The 19,378-nt window shown below is 48.1% G+C and overlaps 1 protein-coding gene across 1 annotated transcript in view; it reads left to right on the top strand.

Moving 5' to 3' along the window:
- The window catches only part of RAB20 (RAB20, member RAS oncogene family), a 168,127-nt gene that overhangs the window by 118,698 nt on the left and 30,051 nt on the right, over nucleotides 1-19,378 (top strand). The gene's annotated exons all lie outside the window — the stretch shown is intronic.

Consider the following 19,378-nt stretch of genomic DNA (forward strand, 5'->3'; position numbering starts at 1 on the left):
CAGACCTAGACAAGCACTTTCAATGCAATAGGTCTCTCATTTGCAAGAGTTTAAGCTATTGGCATTGTAAATGACAATACCTTTTATTTTTGTTTTTTTAAACCCAACACACATATAAAAGGCATTGTTATTTATAATGCCAATAGCTCAAACTCTTGCAAATGCGAGGCCATTTTAATGTTGGCCACGCCCCTTTCTTTAGACGCTGATCGCCGTATTAAGGTTACACTGAGCAGTGTCTAAAGCAGGGGTCTCCAAACCGGTCCTGGAGGGCGGGGATCCATGCCAGATTTTTAAAATTATGACATGTATCTCAATGGGGATATCCCAAAAATCTGGCATGGATCTGGCCCTCCAGGACCGGTTTGGAGACCCCTGGTCTAAAGAAAGGGGTGTGGCCAACATTAAAGTGAAAGCGCGGTATAGGGCGCTTTCACCCCAAAAAATAAAAATAAAGGTTCTGTAGCATGGCTGCTAAAGTTATAGCGGACCGCGCTAGAAAATTTAATTAAATTAAAAAAGCGCTTCCGCTATATTTAAAGCGGACTGCGCTGCACATTAAATAAATAAGCGCAGCCGCTATAGTTAAAGTGGACCCACAGCCTGTACTATTAAAAATATAAAAACGGGCGGTGTGCTTCCTTGTACGAAAGCACATTGTGGGTGGAATACTGGAAGATCATTAAAGAAAATAGTGCTCATAGAGTAGATAAAGCAGACAGGAAAAACACAAGTAAAAAGTCCAGTCTTTATGGGTGGTTACACATACAGACAAGGCAGTACCATGGAGGAACTACTAAGCGTATTTATCAATCAAAATTAACGATGTTGAAAGGACAGTAACAGGAGCCAATTAAAAACATGGATTTGGAAATGGGCAGAGCTTTTATTCCATACCTCAATACAGCATACCTCGCAGAGCAGCGCAAGCGTTGCCCAGGCTTGACCTAAAAATGCTGGAGTACGATTGTTTGTAGACCTAGGACATGGTCATTTATAAGCAGAGACCACTTAGATAATTGCCTATGGTGCCTTCTACTGTGGGGGTCATTTGTGAAGTTTCTGATCATGAAACGATACATGTGAACCCAAGGGCTGTGCGTCATGAAATCTGCTGAACTTCCACCTCAACAACATGGAGAGATGATTATAATTTTTCTAATCAAGGCCCCAGAGTGATATGGAATAATCTTACAATATATATCTAGCGAAAACCTAATAATTGTACATTTACCCGACTCATTGAAACCTCGTTTTTGAGTCTTTCTTTTTTTTGTTCCATAATTTTTATTTATTATAGTTGTTAGAACTGGGGGTCTCTAGTGGCGGAGGTAGGTACCTTTGATCAAATAAGGGACCCATGCTTCTAGTCCGGGTAAGGGGGATACACACTTTAAATAACTCCTGCTCACCCCTTGGTAGCTTGGCACGAGCAGACAGGCTTAACCCCAAGGCAATGTGTAAAGTATTTGTACCAACACTGACAGTAACACAGTGAAAACACCACAAATGGACACCACACAAGTTTAGAAAAATAAAATATCTTTATTTAAACTAAACAAGACCAAAACAACAAAATTTCAACATACTCTGTAAAATGTTTTTAAAAAGGGTTATTAAAAGTAAACTTGTAGATGGTAAATGCAATACTTTTCTCTCAAAGTACCTTAGATGCGTAATGCAGAACAAACAAAAGGGTGGCAGAGAAGGCGCTGCATCGACTCTTCCTACGCTCCGGTTGTGATGCGACAAGATGGCGCCTCGATGTGTTGCGCTGATCCGGTGCGATGCGATAAAATGGCTTCTTTGGTGCAATGTGTCAACGTGGATGCGATGCGTGCACGCCCAACGGCCGTGCGGCAAAATCAGTGGTTTCGTGAACTGCGACAGGCCCTGCAACACCCATCCCCAGTGATGCGATGTTGATCAGCGCCGACACGCTTCTTTACCGATGCGACGATCCGGCAACACGCTTCTCCGGTGATGCGACGGTGAGCAGCAGCGGCATGCTTCCTTGGCGATGCGATTGCGGCTGCTGCGGCGGCATCACACCTCTCCCTCGTTGCGTCATACTTCCAGCTCCCAGGAGCAAGGACCTCACACACAGTTACAGGCACCTCAGGGCAGGTCTGAACTTCCAACAAGGAAGTCAGAGAAGCTGGGGGTGAAGTCCTTTTGGGCCTGGGACTTTAGAAACAGGAGGCCAGCTCTTCTCAGGCCCTTGGAGACTTTTCTTCAGATGGACACATCACACAGCAAAGTCCTTCTTCAAGCAGGGGACACAGCACACAGCAATGTCCCTTGAACCCCTCTTCAGCAGGAACAGCAAACTGCAGGCCAGCCCCAGACACACAGCAAGGGCAGTACTACTCAGTCTCTTCAGCTGTGCTCTATGGCAACAGGTTCCTCTTGATCAAAAAGTAGTCTTGGAAACTTTTATATCCCTGTGTTTCCACAACCTTTTCATGGGGTCACAGCCCCAATATTTATATACCCTTTTCCTTTTGTCTGCCCTTGGCACAGGGCTTGGGGGGGAAAACAGCCTGAGCTGGTTCTGGGGGGTTTAGGAGCACTCTTAATAGGGCTCCTCTTCCCTATTGTCAGGTGGGGGGTCGTCATCAGAAACACCACAGGGGGTCGGAGCCAGCATGCACCCAGGCAGGCACAGACCTATTCAGGGCCAGGGGACTATTCCTCCCACTGCTCCAAATGCAGATCCCCTATTCAGCTTAGCGCTGACTCCCCCTGCCCTCCCTGTAGCCACACACACCTCACCAGCCCCTGCCACTCCAAAGCCAGCCATGCAATACACATCAGGCAGTCAGACACATAGCACACAGGAATGCCAACTTCTAAAAGTGGTACTTCTAAAATAGTGATAATAAATCTGCGCACACCATTGTGCAGCATTTATTATCACTATTTCAAACATACCAAACTAAACCTCGCTGCTCCTCTCATATCCGGAATTACCACTGAAACACTTATCAGGGAATCCCCAATGCATTGCTATGGGAGGGCAGCCTCACAGCAGTGAGAAACCAAAATGGCTGTTTGTCACTACCATGACATGCCACACACTTAAGATACATGTCCTGCCTTCTACCTACAATGCACCCTGCCCATAGGGCTAGCTAGGGCCTACCTTAGGGGTGACTGACATGTAGTAAAAGGGGTTCACAGACAGGGCACACACTTTAGGTGCCACGTCACAGCGGCAGTAACACTGCGCACACAGGCCCTGCAATGGCAGAGGCCTGAGACAGGTTTGAAAGGCTACTTTGGTGGGTGGCGCAATCAGCGCTGCAAGCCCACCAGTAGCATTTAATTTACTGGCCCGCGTATCTGAGATACCACTTTACAAGGGACTGGCGGGTAAATTAAATATGCCAAACAGGTGTAGACCAATCTTGCCATGTTTACCACAGAGAGCACATGCACTTTACACTGGACAGCAGTGCTAAAGTGCCCAGAGTCCTAAAACCACCAACACCATGTCGGAAAAAAACTAGGAGGAAAGCTAAAAGTTCAGGGATGACCCTTCAAAAAGGGCCAAGTCCAACAGTAATACAATATAAAATCACTCCAATCAAATTACAGAATTTCAACTTCTTGGTCAGTGTTTAGGAATAGAGATACAACAGCATCCACATTGATCTAAAAAAGAAAAAAAAAGTGCACTCAAAACTATGAGTACATATCGTTTGAACTTTGTGATTGTACAGGCGGACACCTGTTAAATGGAAATAAAAGCACATACATGATAACTGCTAAAGCATTAGTGGACTAAATGATGGCGGGTGTACCTAGCACACAGCAGTAATAAGAGAGGACAAATCAACAAGAGAGATTGATCACATTCTATGGGTGAGCAGAAAGGAGGAAAGTAAAGAGGAATATAGAACAGAGCGAGAAAGAAATATGGAGAGGCACGAAAAAAGGGGAATTATTTTTTAGTCTTTCTTTGATAGTGGGCAGACAATTGAATGCATAGTGCCTAGAAATGGTTTTCTCTGTGGTGCGCTGTACAAGTGTATTCACTCATTCATCTGACAACACAGAGTTCTGACCACATATTCAGTGAGCGACTCGGCGAGAAGAGGATATGTGGTATACCACCAATAAACAAGACGGGGATATTGATTCTCCACATTCCAGTGAAAATTTGTATACCCAGAGTTTCTGCTTCAATTTTTTTGCAGTTTATTTTTTGTTAATATGAAGCACAACCTCGACCCAAAAGTGTTGGTGCACTTTACACGAGGACCAGGAACATTGAACATGGTCACTTTAATTATTAATATATTTTTTAATAAGCCTGGGGAGATTAGGTGATTTGTCCGTAATAAAACAAAATATCCATGGGTCTAGACATCCAGGGGTAATCTCCCAGCATAGTTGTCAAAAAGAAAACTAAAAGCGTGAAGAAGTGGAGATCCTTTTAAAAGGACGGAATCCCATCACTCAACAAATCCTAGTCATATTTGCCTTATTGGAAAACACCCCTGAGCTCCTCTCTCTCAGAGACAGGGTTGTAGCCCTTGGTTGCACCAGGTTGCTACCCAGATGATGAAGCATGTCACCTCGGTGAGTGATGGGATTCCGTCATTTTAAAAGGATATCCACTTCTTCACGCTTTTAGTTTTCTCTTTGCCAACTATGCTGGAAGATTACCCCTGGATTTCTAGACTAATGTATATTTTGTTGTTTTCTACAGTATACCTGGGGAATATATCCATGCTCTGGTCTTAAAACGTTCCCTGAGACCCTCTATCTATTAGTTTGTTATATATTGATTTGTCCGGAATCACAGGATGTTTTGCCATCACCAAGACTAGAACCTAGTTTCTCAATTCCTAAGTCGGCACCTCTGGCCACAACCACATGTGGTTGAGGTCTGTGATTTAAGATTTATTGTTTCCGGTGTCTTACAGAATGCAATTTTACCTCTACTTCCTCGTGAGTAATCTGAATTGTCATATCTATTCCTCCAACTTTCCAGCTGCTTAGTGAGTACTTTTACAGAGTTAAAACGGATCCTGAATTCCCATTTTGCGCAAAAACGTTAATTGCTGACTTTTTGACAGTACACTGCGAATAAGGATTTGCCTTGAATGCTAACGACATCGAGGAAAGTTCTTGAAATCCTAAATAAGCACTTTTTTGAAGGTTGGTTGGTTGAACTACTGCGAGGCAAAGTGTCTTTTGACATTTTCTTCAAGTTGAAACTGCAGTGCTTTTCTTAGACTTGTTTTTGACTTGAAGATTGACTGGTATTTGCGAACTACCTCTTTCTGTTGTTTCGGGGTACCGTTTCTTAAGAATGACAGGACTGCTGACTTGTTGGGTGGAGTGGTATATTTTAGAGCGTTTTTCTGTTTGCCTGGGAACCTTGGATTTTAACATCGTGAAACACTGCAACTATGCCTAGTTGTTAAAATCTTAGTATATATATCATTTTTTTTTTTAGTAAACAGATTTAAAAAGTTTTATATACTCTGCCATACATCAGTACAATGAAGTTCCCCTATGTTAATGGAAACAGGAGAGAAAGGGTCAAAAAGCCACTCTTGTACCCCTTTAAATTACTAAATCAAATCAACAAAAGAGTGACAGCAAATATTCAAATACTAAAGAAAGGCAGTAGAATAGTTCAGTTACTACCACCAAAGTATGAAAAAAGAAAAAGAAACGGTAAGTTTTGCGTGTGCAGAGTGGAAAAAGAAGAACCCTCAGGCACCAACTGAAAGTCGGTTGCCAGTTGTCTTCATTGAGTTCTTATAGAAAGTGTGATTTAATATCCACAAGTGCTGAAAAGTGAATTAAAAGGAGTATGGACTACTCCCCAGATCAGAGAAATTATTTTAATAAAGGGGTAGTTCTAACTCCATTAAAAACAATAGTGAGGATTGACATACATATGGTTGTGTTAATTTGAACCAAGAAGTCCTATACAAGAAAAAACAAAGGTCGACATGTTTCTGCTATAAAGAGCTACTAGTCAGCTCAGCATTCATCATGACCAGAAAAAAACCAGCCTCGCCTAGTGGTTGGTGCACTCTAAGGCACCAGTACCAACTGTGGTGGGACAAAAAACAAACCAGGTTACAAACTTGAATGCAACCGATGCACAGGTACTTCCTCGTGCATCCTCTCCAAGTGTGAGAGATGAAATATCTGTAATATATCAATAAACATAAAGAAAAAAAGGGAAGGGTTAACTACTAAACATTTCCCAATATTGACTGTCATTTTCAAAACACAATTGTTGCCAGGAAAAAAACAACCTGTGCAAAACCCACCAAAAAGTAAAGAGGGATGGTAACAACGTGGTACACACTACCTCCCACCACCAGATGTTAGTGAACTGTTTTAACCCAGTAACACACACAAAATTCATGTGCCTGCAAAAACCTCTACATCAACTTTGCAGCGTTTCTGGTGAAAAATTCACCTTAGGGATAGCTACCTCTAGAAAGTACCCATAGTCATTGTGATAAATGGGCTAAGAGGGACTCCCTCACAAAATAATTGAAGAAGTGTCCGTTTTTAAATCAAATAAATACATTAAAATACACCTTCGGTAAAATAAGAAAGAAGCCTTAGGTATAACACTCACTCGTATCACCCGAGAGCGGTGCCCCATATGGGGAGTACTTTTGCTCCGAGCAGTGCAGGATTGTATGTGTACAATTTTGAAAGGACACACATCTTGGCTGCCACTAACCCGTACACTCTCAATGTTATCCTGTGGCAGAGGTACATTGATGATGTGCTTTTAATATGGCAAGGCTCTGAAGAGAGTCTTCTGGCTTTCTTCGACTGGGTGAACACATGCGATCCTCATCTCAAATTCACTCATCAACATGACCCTAATCCATTGTACCACGTTGTTACCATCCCTCTTTACTTTTTGGTGGGTTTTGCTCAGTTTTTTTTCTTGGCAATAATTGTGTTTTGAAAATGACAGTCAATATTGGGAAATGTTTAGTAGTTAACCCTTCCCTTTTTTTCTTTGTTTATTGATATATTACAGATATTTCATCTCTCACACTTGGAGAGGATGCACGAGGAAGTACCTGTGCATCGGTTGCATTCAAGTTTGTAACCTGGTTTGTTTTTTGTCCCGCCACAGTTGGTACTGGTGCCTTAGAGTGCACTAACCACTAGGCGAGGCTGTTTTTTTTCTGGCCCTGATGAATGCTGAGCTGACTAGTAGCTCTTTATAGCAGAAACATGTCGACCTTTGTTGTTTTTTCTTGTATAGGACTTCTTGGTTCAAATTAACACAACCATATGTATGCCAATCCTCACTATTGTTTTTTAATGGAGTTAGAACTACCCCTTTATTAAAATAATTTCTCTGATCTGGGGAGTAGTCCATACTCCTTTTAATTCACATTTCAGCATTTGTGGATAATAAATCACACTTTCTATAAGAACCCAATGAAGACAACTGGCAACCGACTTTCAGTTGGTGCCTCAGGGTTCTTCTTTTTCCACTCTGCACACGCAGAACTTACCGTTTCTTTTTCTTTTTTCATACTTTGGTGGTAGTAACTGAACTATTCTACTGACTTTCTTTAGTATTTGAATATTTGCTGTCACTCATTTGTTGATTTGATTTAGTTCCCCTATGTTACTCATGAGGTATAGTATAGCACTAAGCCTGAATAACACAGGGTCGCAGCCACATTTAACCCTCTCAATAGATAGATAGATGGATTGGGTTGTAAGCAATATAGGGGCACTGAGCCTGAGACATATAGCATAAGGTCATGAATTATGTTATGGTATAGTGTCTTATGAAGCACAACAGCTGCCCCAGCAAAGGGGCGTCCCGGAGCTGAAAGGAGAAACTGACAGACAGCAGAGTTAACACCAGCTAGTTTGTGGGGAAAAGAAAGGTCTTCATGGCCTTCCTAAATTCCAAGTAATTATTGAGTCCACGAATCTGCGCAGGAAGTGTGTTCCATAAAGTGGCAGCTCTATAACGGAAGGAGAGGCCACCGGCCCGAACTCTTCATATCCGTGGAACCGCTACCAAATGCTGGCCCTGTGACCGAAGGGGCCGTGGTGGAACAGTTGCCCTTAGAAAAACATAATGGGTATAGATCTATACACGGAGAAAAATAGCAATGATCTCATGACCTGCATGTGGAAAGCACATGATGGACAACTTGATCTAATTTTGTAAGATACATTTAGAGAAATAGGATGGTCAATAACTGAATGCGTGTTATGAATATGCAAATGCAGAGTTGGAAAAAATGACCCAACTATCAAAATCGCACTGCGTATCTTATCTGTTAACACTGGATTAATTAATTGTATTACTACACTAGAAACTGGAACATTGTTTGTTATTTTTTGTTTTTGTTTTTTAATACTATAGTTTGTTAAACTACCAATCCCATAGTTCCTCATAATGGACGACATGGGAAATGGGTATAAAAGTAAAAAGCAATGAGGGACTCACAATACCGTGAGCAAGACCTATTGGGTTGAAACGTGTTGGTGGTGTAATGGCGACAATTGCACAAAGTCATTAAATTGAAGATTATCCTCTCGAGTGCAGCGTTACTTTTTAGGAGGGAGAATCTGTATCGGGGGAGTCCACCCTAGACGTCGGCACCAGCTATGAAAAGAGCGCACTGCAGCATGAACTGTTTTGGATATATAAATATATATATATATATATATATATATATATATATATATATATATATATATATATATATTGAAGTGATTTTTAGGTCTCGCTGAGCCAGGACATGCGTTGCTCGCTCTGCGAGATATTTAGTAGTGGGCTTTGAAAAGTCCTACCCAAAGGCTTTTGCTGGCCTCCAGCTTGCGTTCACGGGAGCGTGGACGTGCACAGGCCATCTGGCTTTCTGTAATGGCTCATTAAGCCTTACAGCGTGTGAATCCCCTCCCCTACCCCCCTCCCTTCTCCCAGTCCCTCCTCGTCAGCTTCTCTCATTGTTGGATCCTTTTGACAGGGAAGCAACTAAATGAAAGAAGGAAAGAGAGGTGGGCTGCTTGCGCGCTCCACTCGCTGGCTTGTTTAATTTTACACTAACAGTTCCCATGCTTCTTGTTATAGAGGGTTATTATAGTGAGGTGATATATGCAAAACAATAATTCTCTGGCTGTAGAAGAAATCCTTTTTAGTGTCCAGAATCCAGGAATAATAATGTGCTGATTTGTTCTTCCTGTCTCGTCTGCAGACTTAGACTGCTGCAACTTCCTGCCTTGTGCGGATGCACCCCTTCCATGCACTCCGTCCATGACCAGTTAAAAGGTTCTGATTCTAATGTGATAGACAGCAGAAACTTCTGGGAAACTGTGAAACTGTGGAGTGACATGTCCATGGATATCTCTTGAATGATTTTGTAATTCCCAAGATTATGTGAAATCTTGTTTTCACGTTAAAAATACTTGCAAAAGTGGATCTGAACTTTAACGTGAGTTTCTGTTTTTCTCCACCAGGGAAATATGATTCCCCTTGATCAATCTTTCTCTACAATCACTTCAGTTAAGGGAACTTCCTCCCCCCCCCCCCCCCCACCTCCCCCCGACCATGTATATACATTTACTTCTGCCCTTGACAGGAGTTAATCTTATTCACATTGGGGATGTGGCTTGCAGAAGGTTGTGAATACCCACAAACTCGCACATTTGCTGTCTTTCATCTAAGACTGCCCCCTGTTCTTAAATAGCCACTCACAGCCGTTGTGAGTAGATGTCCTCACACGTAAAATGACACAGGTGTTAGTGATTTTGAGAATGGGGGCCTAGGTTACAGTGTGATACTTTACAATGCATCTGTAAATGGGATGGAACTCATTTCTGGAGCCCAGTCTCCTTCTGACCCTGCCTCTGCATGCCCTAAACCAGAGGGAAGCACGAAAAGATGGAAGCATACACACTCTAACAAGCATTGGCATAGCCAATAGGTCTTGCTTTTGGGACCTTATAAGTGTTTAGCCATGCAACAGTTGATGTTGTTGCGCCAAGGATATTGTGCTGCATAACTGAATACTTATAAGGTCCCAAAAAGCTAGACCTATTGGCTATGACAATGCTTGTTGGTTTTGTGTTGTTGCATGTAAGAATTTTGGGTGTTTTTGTGCGGTATTTTTTCTGATCAAAATTCTGTACTGTCGTAAGCACTACTCCCCACAGGCCAGCAGTAACTAATGAAAGCCCGAAAATAGAACCCAGTTGATGCCAATGACCGAGATAGTGATATTGACAATACAAGACCGTGGAAACTTAGAAAATGTGCTTTTATTTATTTTATTATTTTTGTTTGCAGTGATCTTATTCAGCCAAGTCTGCTTCAAAGCGGTAAGGAAGTAAGTGGCTTGGGTGAGACCACAGGCGGTGTCACTAAGAGGTCTGCATGATAAGGGAATTCATAGGCAAAGCAAGCAGTGGTATGGTACCACAGTATCGAAGTATCGTAGACAGAACCTAGTGTGACAAAAATAAAATGCCCTACATATTGCCCCGTTGGGGTTAATAATCTAAAGTATTCACTTAAAGAAGCAATATCTTTATAAACCATATTTAGGGCACAATATTTATGTCAGATGTTTTTGTTATAGATATTCTGGCATTTAAGCAAAACATGATGGTCATTAGCACCCTTCCGAAATTAAATCTCTCTGGTTCCAACATGTGGGAGAGGGTTCCTTAGGGAGAAGCCCAGATAATGCAAATAAATACCCTCGAAAATGTGTGTATGTAGGCTGGTGTATAGCCAGCAAGTTTTAGGAAGCTGCCCTCAGGCCTCTGGTTGGTTATAGGATTGAAAAACATCAGCAAGTTATTAGGGTAATTTGTGAATGAGGCAAAGTGTCAAAGTCTTTGCGTTTTTCTGTCAGTGACCAATCCAGTGACTGAATGCAAAGAAGATGTGGCCTGATGCCTTATGTCAAAAATGAGATGGGCAGCTAGATTTTGGACTCGCTCTAGAATATTTAGCACTTACGTAGGATGTGCTGGTGGAGATTTTGCTGCTATACTTTATTTCAGGAATGGCCCTTACAAGCGCAAGTGCTATTGTTTGAGGCATCGATCAGAGGGGTAGAAGGTCTTTCAGAAGTCTTTGGTTGCAGAAGGCAAAGTTTGGACAGCATTGACTTGTGGACCATTTGAGATGGAAGAGGCTAAGGCTGGTTCTTGGTGGAGAGGGTTAGCACCAGGAAATGGGGGCGAAGGGGGTCACATGAGTGGGAGGGGTTGATGCTTTTAGGCTGATTAGGAGAATCTCTGCCTTGGATGCATTTAGGCATAGGCGATTGGTAATCATCCAACTCCTTGTTGCTCAATCTAGTGTGTATCTTTAGGTGGATCTGAATGCCATCTGTTTGGATGAGGCAGCCTGTGTGCGAGATCTGTAGCGTACGTGACGGTAATGATTCTGGGGTTCTGAGCACGTGAAGTTCATGGCATTAAAGAGCCCCCTTTCACTTGGTCGTTGAAGTCTGAAAGGAAGGCAGAAACAGTTTTAGATTCTAGTCATTATTATTGAAGAAACAGTTAGTCACACCAATTTGCAAGGATGTTATTCCTGTTTTACACCAAATAATGAGTCATATCAGAATATCCACCAGAAGCTAAAGACTACTTCCATCCCACCCACAAACAGGGTAGAAAGGGAATAGGGAAGAGGGAATAAGGTGAATTTAGGTTTAAAGTATTTTATTGAAGCAGGGTAAGGAAGGAAACAACAAAAACAAACATAGAACCACAGGTGCCCCTCAGAATCAGTGCGCATGGTACATTAGATACATAAAGGCAGTCCTTCCGACACGGTGGGCACAGTCGTGCCTGGATCTCACAGCTCGCGCACCTGTGGGTGAAAACAAAAGGGGATGAAGGAAAAAGGAAAAAAGGGGGGAACAACCCTGCCCCTCCTCCCACCCAGCCAACAACCCCCCAACCCCCAAACCCCCTCTCCCACCCCCTGTACTGGGCCGTCAACCACTCACTCTTCCCCTGTGGCAACCTATTGTCTACCCCCACTACCAGTTGCCAGCTTGGGCCGATCAAACAGGCGGGTCTGGCGGCGGTGTCAGCCGCAACAGTCTAAGATACCTAGGGCAGGTGATTTCTTTGAATTCTGAGCATAACAAATTATGGAAGGGTGCCCACAGCTCCTCAAAAGCGTCTACGTCTCCCGCCACTACTAGGGACAGCTTCTCCATGCCAAGGACATGCCACAATCTGTGCAGCCAGCCGACAACAGTGGGGAGCGAGGTGGAGCGCCAGTGGATGAGTATGTTCTGTACTGCTGACCCCAAAGCTATCGCTGTCTGTCTACCCCTTTTAGATCTGAGAGGGTACATCAATCCATTCGGCAAACCCAATAGGACATATGCAGGGAAACGGGGTAGTTCTATTCCAAAGCATTTGTCAACCTCATTGAGGACCTCCTCCCAGTAAGGAGCCAGAAGGGGACAGTCCCACAATATATGAGTAAGTGTGCCAGTCTGACCACAGTTGCGCCAGCATGCCCCAGGTATTGAGCGGTCCATCTCATGCAATTTCTCAGGAGTGCGATACCAATAGGTTGTGATTTTGGTTAAGGTCTCTGTGAGCCCGGTGTGATAGGCGGAGTGGCGCGCTCGGTAGGAGATGTGGTCCCATTCAGTATGGCTCAGCACTCGACCAAGCTCCCGTTCCCACCGCTCCCTACCCGGGTTATAGATGTGAAAGGGGGGGGGGGGGGGGTTGCAGCATCTTATACAAGTCGGAGATGAGCTTGGCGTCCGACGAGCGAGTCACTAGCCAGCGCTCATACGCTGTGATCGTCCGGTCTGCCGTCGCGCGCACTTGAGGCTGTAGCGCCCAGTGACGTGCCTGCATATACCGCATGCGTTCCGTTTCGGGGAGGCCATAATCCCGACGCAAGTCCTGGAAGGGAACGACACCCTCTGGGCCATATAGATGATATAAAGTGCAACAACGGGCCGCCCGCCAGTGATCATAGGCTCCATACCCGGGCCAAAGTCCGGGTTACCAATCAGTGGCGTGAAGGGAGAGGGAAAGGTAGTGAGTTTGTGCTTGGTAGCCACAGAGTCCCACACACTAAGCGGGACCCGCGTCACAAAGGAGGCATAAAGGTTAGGGGGCCGATGGGCCCGTCTCAGGAAAGGCACCTCTTGTAGCGTTCTGCCTGCTACCGCCTGGTCCTGAAACAGCCAGTGTTTATCCGATTCCCACCAGCTCCACTCCACCAAATAGCGCAATTGGGCGGCCTGAAAATACTTCTGCAGGTCTGGTATCCCGAGTCCACCAGACTCCGGCGCCAGAATAGCTATGGTCCGTTTAATCCTAGGCCTACGGCCCTGCCACACATAACGTGCGATGGCCGGCTGAGTCTCCGCGAGCCATCCTTTGGGAGGCTGTAGCGGGAGCGCCCTGAACAGGTTCAGGACCTGTGGCAGGAGGGTCATCTTCACTGCGGCCACCCTGCCCAACAGCGACAACGTGCCCTTATCCCAGCGGGTCAATTCCTCCTTGATCTTTGCACTCAAAGCTGTGTAATTGGCCGTGACCATCGCGGGGAGTGAGGGTACCAAAAGGATTCCCAGATACGGAATCCGGTCTCCAGACCAGCTCAAGGGGAAAAGCCTCTGCAGGTCAGCTCTGATGGCGCTAGTCAGCGAGATATCAAGGGCCGCAGACTTCCCAAGGTTCACCTTGAAGCCCGCCACCGTGGCAAAGAGGTCCAGTTCTGCGATACATGCAGGCAGGGACCTCCGCGGGTCGTCGAGTGTCAGTATCACATCGTCCGCATAGAGGCTGAGAGCATGGTGGAACTCTCCCATCCGGACTCCTATGATGTCGGGGTTCTGACGGACCCTTTGAGCGAACGGCTCCATATAAAGAGCGAAGAGCAGAGGGGACACTGGGCACCCCTGTCTTGTACCACGCTCTATTGGAAAGTGCCGAGAACTGCCCCCGTTCACCCGGACCACCGTGGATGGAAAACGGTAGCAGTTGAAAATCAGGTGCCGGAACTTCTCGCCGTCCCCAAACTTGCCCAGGACCTTCTCCAAATAAGGCCAGTGCACCCTGTCAAACGCCTTTTCCGCGTCAATGGAGAGGAGCATGCGTTCCCCGGGAATCCTCGAGGCCTTCTCAAGGATATGAGTCACTCTCTTCGTGTTGTCCACAGTCTGCCTGCCTGGTACAAAGCCGGCCTGATCCGAGTCGACCATGCCCGGGAGATGAAGCACCAGACGTGCCGCCAGAATGCCAGTGAAAACCTTCAGGTCTGTGTTCAAAAGCGAGATTGGGCGGTAGGACCCGCAAGCAGTCCGATCCTTGCCCGGTTTCGGGATCACAGAGACCGTAGCCTGAAGAAATTCAGGGGGAATGGCACCCGGCTCCGAAAATGTGTTAAAAAGACACGTCAACAGAGGCGCGAGCTCCTGGCAGAAGGTCTTGTAGAAGAGAGGGATGAAGCCATCAGGTCCCGGGGCCTTACCAGTCTTTAGCCGGGAGATTGCCGTAACCACCTCCTCAATCCGGATCTCCCGATATTGGGCCTGATCCGGCGTCAACGACGGAAGCGACACCGAGTCTAGATAGTCCGTTTCAACCCGTGCGGAGGGGGCCTCGCCAGCGTAGAGGTCAGCGTAGTAGTTGCGGAAAACTTCCGCGATCTGCTCGTCCTCCGTGACCGACCCCCCGGTAGGGGTAACTAACTCCTTCACCCGGTGCTGTTGGTGTTGCACCCTGAGCTTGTGCGCCAGGAGCCGGCCGCACCTGTCCCCACCGGTGTAATACTTGTGCTTCAGGCGAAGCACCGCGTACTCCGCTCTGTCTGTGTCAAGAGCGGACAGGAGTTTCCTGGCGGCCTTCAACTGCCTCCAGACTCTGGGGGCGCCCGTTCTGTGATGTACCTGTTCCAGCTCCCGCACCTGTCGAGTAAGCTCGTCCCTTTTGAGCTGGCGATCCTTGTTCTCCGCCGAGGAGATAGCGATAAATTCGCCACGGAGCACAGCCTTCAGAGCAGCCCATTGCGTCGCGCGGGTGGTGGTGGTGGTGGTGGTGTCGTCGTTGTCGTCGTTTACACGCTGGAAGTCCGCTATGGCCGCGCGGATCTGTTGCACCGTCGATCGCCTGTGCAGTAACGTGTCCCTAAGACGCCAGACCCCCTCGGGCGAGCCACTGGAGGTAGCCGGAAGGTGCCCTCCACCGGCGCATGGTCGGAGAGAGAGAGGACCCCCATGTCGGCGTTCGAGGCTAGTTCGAACATCGGGCCCGTCACTAGAAGATGATCCAGCCTCGCGTAGGATTTGTGGGCATGGGAGAAATAGGAGTATGCGCGAGTCGCGGGGGGGAGGCGGCGCCACATGTCGTGCATATCAAGCTCCTCCAGTCGGGTACGAACTGAGCCCGAAAGCTCCCCCAACTGGTGGCGCAGCTGCACAGACCTGTCCAAAGTCGCATCAAAAACCACATTCAAGTCCCCCCCCCCCCCAGTACAATGTGCCTGTCAGGAGTGGATGCCACGTCTTCCAGCGCCCTGTGCAGAAATTGGTCCTGATGGTCATTGGGGCCGTATATGGAGCCTACAGTAAACACCAAGCCCCCCACCTTGATCCTATATGCCAGAAGTCTCCCCTTCTGCTCCGCTACCTTCTGCAGAACCTCCCCTCTTGAGAACAAAAGCGCCACACCTGCTGTTTTAGAAGCACTGGAAGAAAAGAGTTGCGTGGGGAACTTAGGGGTGCACATTCTGGAACAATCCTTGGCCAGCAGGTGGGTCTCCTGCAGTAGGCAGATGTCGGCCTGGGAGTTCTCTAACAGGGACAGGACAGCCCGCCGTTTAACCGGATTATTCAGCCCCTTCTCATTCAGCGTAACAACTTTAAGGGCCATCACGGAGGGAAACACCAGAAATGCACATGAAGGCGGGCAAGGCCCACCGGGCAAAACTCAGAGGCCACAGCAAGAAACATCATCTCACAGCGAAAGCAAACTTCCCAACGGCACAGTACAGCCCCGACCCCCAAAACACCCCAACTGTGTGGACCCCCCGCCTCCCCCCAGAACCCCGCACACCCAGCCCCACACTCCCCCCAACCCCCTTCCCCCCAACAAACCCCCAAACTCGAAACTTTCCCCAGCAACTCCCCTTCCTCCCCCCGGCTCCCCAAGCCATTCAAAAACGTCATTGTCCCAGTCCGGTCCTTATCGGACAAGGCCGTGGAAAGTCGATCGAGTGGACGTCCAGCCACCACCACCAGCACCCCGCCCCCCCTACCCCTGGAACCCCCGCACCTGCAATGATGAAAAGCTAATGTAGACTCCCCCCGGAGTAAGTTCAGGCCGTCAAGGCCACATCGCCGTTCGTTGTCGCTCTGGAGGCCTCCTGGATAGCGCTCGACATGTCCGCTCGAATCGTGGGCGAGTCAGGCCTCACAGGCGGCGGGGATCGCCTCTCACCGACCTGTTGCCAGCTGTCTCGAGTGCTTCGCCTGCGGCGAGGCGCCGGGGTGTCCGTGTCCGAAGCCGTGATCCCCAACACTCCACAGACATCCTGGAGGGACCGAAGCTGATGCAATGTTCCATTCCACCGGAAAATCAATCGGAAGGGGTGCCCCCACGAATACTGCGTTTCATGCTCCCGAAGGAAGTCCGTGGCAATCTTAAATGTTTTCCTCTTCTGCAACGTGATCGTGGATAAGTCTTGATATAGAGCCACCGGGTGATCTCTGAAGCGGAAAGGCTGCTGCTGCCGCGCCTCGCGGAGAATCCGCTCCTTCAAGGGGAAGTCCGGCAGAAAGGCCAAAATGTCCGGGGGGGGCGCCGAGGCCCTGCGAGGACGGCCAACCCTGTGCGCCCTGTCGATACGTATTTGGAAGTCCTCAGACTCCCCCAGGATTTCGCGGAATAGGGCTCCAAGGTAGGCGGCCACGTCCTCCCCCTCTTCGTTGGACGGAACACCCCGGACCCTGATGTTGTTCCGCCTGGACCGGTTTTCAAGGTCCTCGGCGTGGGCCTGTAACTCGATTTGTTGTTCTCGCAGCCGTAAGACCTCCTGCTGCAAGTGGGTGATCTCCTCGTCTCTAGAATGACCAGCCGCCTCCACAGTGTTAACTCGCTCCCCCAGGGAGTCCACTTCTCTTCGGACTTCCCGGACCTCTCCGGCCACCTCCTGCTTCTAAGTCTGAAAATCCTCCCTCAAGGAGCTAAACAGCGACTCCAGGAACAACCGGGTCACTGGGGGCTCTCCGCCGTCAGCGCCCCTGGAGTTGGCCGGGGGGCTCGGGGCAGGCTGGCCCCCCCCGCTGCGCAGGGCACCGCGCCCTAACATGTCCGGCAAAGTCCGATCGCCTCTCCTCTGCCCCCTGGCATTCGACATCTTGGAGAGGTGGGAATCGCCGACGTCCACAGCTCGGCTAGTAGGCGCCACAGGCTGGGGCAGCTGAGCAGCAGAAGCTGGCCGGTCCCCCAGACGCTGGTAAGGGGGCACTGCAGTCCAGAGGTCCCGGCCGAGGCCGGGCGGCTTCTCCGAGTTCTTCGAAATGTCCGCCCGTTACAGGTAATGGGGGGCCAACGCCCAGGGATCGAGGCCGACCTCCGTCACGGGACCACATGCAGGGCGTACAGTCAAAGGGCAGGCTCGCAGGGCACGAGGCAACCAGGGCCGGCTCGCCGGGATGTGCAAACACGCTGGAAGCGCGACCGTACTCCGTTGCGGCCAGGGGGGGACCGGAGCAGCCACGCGCGGTAGGCCTTCTCGAGCCCCGGTCTTGCGTAGTTGCCGTAGGCCGGCTACGCCTCCGCTGCCACCGTCTATTCAGCTCCACTCCGTCGACGAAGGCCGCCTCGGCACCCACCCAGGCGCCGTAGCACGGGCACGCCGGCAGGCCACTCGCAGTCGCTGGATCACCTCACCGGAACACCAAGCCTGAAGGTCTCGCGGCTCTCGGGCCTCCCGTAGGTCTCTCAGCGGGCAGCGCCTCAGTCGGTACCCGAGCGTAACCACCGCCGCGGCGGGACAACCGGGGCTCACCGACTGCTCTGCACCACCACGGGGATCACCAGGTGTGGTAGCCGCTCGATCTGGGGGAGATCAGCGGTTGTGAGCGGTGCAGGCTTTCCAGGGGCTCGGGAGCTCTCGGCAAGTGCGTCCTCTCAGCCCGCCATCTTGGCCAAGCCCCCCACAAGGTGAATTTAAATACATTGGTGATATTACTTCTTACACGATATTAGTCCCTTGCAAAGATGCAGGTTCCATTTCTCTTTTCCTCATATCCACTATGGCCCAATAGATGACGACAATATTGAACCCACCCTTTTGCAGACATCTAAGATTTTAACACCTTGGGTGCTTGAGATATTTTCCTCCTGTGCTGCATTCCCTTCATTCCCATTGTTCATGACAAGCTCAGCTCGTCATGAGCACAGCTCAACCGCGCTCAGCTCGTCATGAGCATCGAAGGGGTTAAGGAAAGGACCCTACCCTTGTTGAGCCTGAACAGTCAAAATGTCCCCCTTATCGTTTGACAAGAACGTTCTGCTACCTCCACACGGGTAAACCTGTGCTATTTAGCCTTGTGTACCAAATGACAGTTGCTGGATGCGATAAGCAGGCACCAGTATTTATAATAAGTAGACTCCTTTTCATACACTGTAATCACAGCCTCCATCTAATTTTGAACTGGTTATAATTGGCAAAAATTGTATGTTTTCTGTCTCAAAGACAATTCTGCATTGGTTGTTTGTTTTGTCTTCCTCACAACATCTATCCCAGCTGCGCTGATGATTTCATTAATCACCAGACCTCTTGATTCCTCTTCCTCTTTCATGCTTTTGGTTGACTGTTTGTACCCTTTTAGTACCACAAACTAAAAGCGAGAGGGAGAAGCAGAAGACTACACCTCCCACTCCAGAAAACCCTGGATTGTAGAATGAAGATTCTCTGATACCTGACTCGGCATTCTAAGTATGCGAAGAGATTTCCAGGTCTCGGTGAGTTTCCTAGTTACTTGACTTGTGTCTCAAGTCGGATCATCAAGGATGCTGCACACTTTTGAAACTCATTTTGTGATTTTAAGTCAGCCCTTGATTAAACCAATTGAACTCTTTCTCCTTTTTAGGTCTCGTCTACAGCACTGCTTTAGCAATGCTTGTTTGGTGAGATTATAGTAAGGCTTTCAAAAGTCTACCCAAACTGCGGATTAGGTACAGTTCATTTGAGCCAGGCTCGTGCACACCGCCAGCCACATCCCATACCATTTGTCTGAGCCTCGGCATCAGACTTCAAAGGAATCCGCTCCCGCCCATCAGACTACAAAGGAATGCGCGCCCCCGCCACAGCAATGCCGAGAGCTTGTTGAGGCTG

Source organism: Lissotriton vulgaris, chromosome 8 (genome assembly GCF_964263255.1).
Source record: "Lissotriton vulgaris chromosome 8, aLisVul1.2, whole genome shotgun sequence".
NCBI classification, from domain to species: Eukaryota; Metazoa; Chordata; class Amphibia; order Caudata; family Salamandridae; genus Lissotriton; species Lissotriton vulgaris.